Raw genomic sequence first — 3,999 nt, forward strand, 5'->3', positions numbered from 1 at the left:
CCAACACTACAGAGTGTAAATGCTTATTGAATGCTTAGAAGGATTTTACTGCATCGATAAATAAGCGTGTCCCCGTTAGCGGTTCAGTGTAGAGATCCGCAGGAAAGCGGAAGCTTTTCCCATCGGGTGTTATTACTAATTGATTGTTTCTTTTCCACGCTGCATGCTAGATACGCAACTCCTTCACCAGCGCTGGGTCTTAGGGCCCTCTGACACCCCCACAACGCCTTGTGAGATTGTGTTTCCATGACGACGGGAAAGGACAAGTGTGCCTCCCCCCCCTTCTTTTCCTCTCCCCCCCCCTCCGTCCGCCAGTGCTTCTGAGTCCATGTCTGATGTGCCATTAACCGCTACGCCTATCACTTAATTGCTTTTCTAATTCCTTTTCTTCACTCATTACCGTCTGTAACCGTTCCAAAGGGGGGGAGGTGTGTGTGTCGTGTGTGTGGTGTGTGCGTGTGTGTCTGGGTGTTGTGTGTGGGTGTGTGCTGTGTGTGTGGTGTGGTGTGCGTGCTGTGGTGTGTGTGTGTGTTGTGTGGTTTGTGTGTGTGTGTGTGGTGTCTGTGTGTGTGTGTGTGTGTGTGTCTGTGGTGTGTGTGTGTGTGTGTCTGTGCTTGTGTTCAGTGTGTGGTGGTGTGTGTTGTTCGTGTATGTGTCTGTGTGTGTGTGTGGTGTGTGGTTTGTGTTCTGTGTGTGTTGTTGTGTGTTGTGTGGTGTTGTGTGTGTGTTGTGTGTGGTTTGTATGTGTGTGTGTCGTGTGTGTGTGTGTGGTGTGTTTGGGTTGTGGTGTGTCGGTGGGTGTGTGTGTGTGTGTGTCTGTGTTGTGTGTGTGTGTGTTCCTGTGTGTGTGTGTGTTTGTTTGTGTGTCTGTGTTTGTGTGTGGTTTGCTGTTGTGTCGGTGTGTTTCTGTGTGTGTGGTGTGTGTGATGTGTGTGTCTGTTGTGTGTGTCTGTGTGTTGTGTTTGTGCTGTGGTGTGTGTGTGTGTGTGTGTGTGTGTGTGGTGTGTGTGTGTGCGTGTGTTCGTGTGTCTGTGTTCTGTGTTTGTCTGCTGTCGTGCTCTGTGTGCTGTGTGTGGTGTGTTTTTTGTGTGTGGGTGGTCGTGTGTGTGTCTGTATGTGTGTGTGTTCTGTGCGTGGTAGTGTCGTGTGTGTGTGCGTGTGTTGTGGCTGTGTATATAAAATTACATTTTATAAGGCTTGAAGTTAAATTTTTGTCTAATTATTTTTTCTCATGAATTAGACACTTTACTCAAATATTAGATTCTTACGTCACTGTGTGTGCACGCACAAGCGATCTTTTCTCGAATTTCAACATTTTTCAACCTATTCCTGAAAGTTAACACACAAAATAATCTTCTACTCAAATATTACAACATGATTCTTGGAAAAATAGCTTCTCACACACACACACACACCCCACACCACCCACAACACCACCCACACCACCTCACCGACTCCATGTAAATAACCCTACTTTTAGCGTGTAAGCAGCAGCTCTCCACCAGACTCCATGTAAAATCATTACTTTTAGCGTGTATCAGAGCCAGCATATCTCCACCAGAATCCATGTAATAATCACTACTTTATGTGGTATAGAGCAGCATATGCTCCCCCAGACTCCATGTAATAATTACTACTTTTAGTGTGTATAGACACATATCTCCACCAGACTCCATGTAAATAATCCACTACTTTTAGCATGTATAGAGCATCATAGCTCCACCAGACTCCATGTAACTAATCACTACTTTTGAGTGTGTTAGAGCACGCATATCTCCACCGAGCCCCATGTAAATTTACTACTTTTAGTGTTTATAGAGCAGCATTCTCCACCAGACTCCATGTAAATAATCATACTTTTAGCAGGTATAGAGCAGCATCATTCCACCAGACTCCATGTAAAATATCACTATTCTTTAGCGTGTATAGAGCAGACATATCTCCACCAGACTCCATGTAAATAATCACTACTTTTAGCGTCTATAGCAGCATATTCCCACCAGTACTCCATGTAATAATCACTCCTTTTAGCATGTATGAGACAGCATACTCCACCAGACTCCATGTCATAATTACTACTTTTAGCGGTGTAGTAGCAGCATATCTCCACCAGACTCCATGTAAATAATCACTACTTTTCAGCGTGTATAGAGCAGCATATCTCCACCAGACTCCATGTAAATAATCTCTACTTTTAGCATGTTAGACCAGCATATCCCATGTGTAAATGGGTGGGAGATTAAGAGTTTATTCCAACCAACCAAGGGGTGATGTTGAACAGGGGAAAGATAACCAACGGCTTGGGTCGTTTATTTATTTTTCTGTCCACTTTCAATGAAGTGTGTTTTTATGATGATAAAATAGTGTTATTTACATGGAGTCTGGTGGAGATTGCTGCTCTATACATGCTAAAAGTATGATTATTTACATGGAGTCTGGTGGTTGGTGTGGAGATTTCTTTTTCATGTTAACTAAAAGGATCTGTCCTCTTATACTAAAAGGTCTATCTCTAGGGATCCATCCCATAATGTTTCAACACCTTAGAAAATCTGAGTCTGTCACACAACAACACAACTTTGAGTGACGGGAACTGACGGGGGACTTTTGTCCTGTAGGTTACATGGCACTCGTTTTGTCTCAGTCTCCTGTCGCAATGTCAAAGACTGTTTGTTCCACAACCGATGCTCGGGTAAATAAGTTTTAACATAGCAACCAAGACAGCGTGTGGTCAAACCATAGACTTGTAAATCCCTTCAATTCGTTGGGCCACACACTGTTGAATTTGTTTGAACTGCGCCCTCTGGGGCAGACGCTCTCCCACTCATATTCGGTCGTCTCTTTCTCTATAGCAGTGGTTCCCAAACTTGTCCAGCTCAGCCCCAAGAGAAAAGTTGGTGTCTCATGGACCCGAATTTACAGAACAAACCACAATTTAAATTTGGTGAAGTCTATTGATTCCATTATAAAAGTCAACGAAAACAGAAATGTCCTCTATTCACCTTCCTGTCTTCCTGGTCTTCTCCCCCCCCCCCACCCCATCGCTCCCTCGGTACCGACACCAACATTATTTTAAATAATGCTGACTTGGATACTTTAACAGATGTGTGTGTCTGGTTGAGATATCAACACGCTGATCTAGTCTAGTTTCGGTTTTTGAAGTGCCCTTCTGAGTCATGCTGAGATTTAGTCGTTCTTTCTGCCAGCCGACTCGATAAGCGTGCTCTGCGACCCATTTTGGGTCCCCACCCTAGTTGGGAAACTTGCCTCTAGAGGCACACGGTGCTTTAATTAACAATTCATGTCTAGATATCCTTTAAAACAGTTTACCTTTTACTGCCGCGACAAAAACCCACACCCCCCCAGTCCATTTATCTCACCGCACCACAGAGACAGAGACCGACACACACACACACACACACACACCACACAACCACACAGAGAGACACACAGAGACAGACACGAGAGACACACACACACACAGACAGAGACCCAACCACACAGAGAACACCCCAAGACAGAGAGAACACAGCACACACCACCATAAGAGCAGGAGACACCAAGACGACAGAGAGACACCCACAACCACACAGAACCACCAGACACCGAGACAGAGACAAACCCGACACACAGACACACAGACAGAGACACACACACAGACAGACAGACCACACACAGACAGAGAACAAATGACAAGACACCACCACACAGAGACAACACATGAGAGGACGAGAGCACAATACGAGAGACGACGACTCACCACATACAGAACATCAGACCCACAAATGAGACACACAGAGACGAGCACGATACAGCACATCACAGAGACAGGAGACACACAGATTAGGAGACATATACCACACGCACGACATAGGCCCAGAGACACACAGAGAGACAGAGACACACACACAGACAGAGACACACAGAGAGACAGAGACACACACACAGACAGAGAGAGACAGAGACACACACACAGACAGAGAGACAGAGACACACACACAG

Source organism: Etheostoma spectabile, unplaced genomic scaffold, assembly GCF_008692095.1.
Source record: "Etheostoma spectabile isolate EspeVRDwgs_2016 unplaced genomic scaffold, UIUC_Espe_1.0 scaffold453, whole genome shotgun sequence".
Classification (NCBI taxonomy): Eukaryota; Metazoa; Chordata; class Actinopteri; order Perciformes; family Percidae; genus Etheostoma; species Etheostoma spectabile.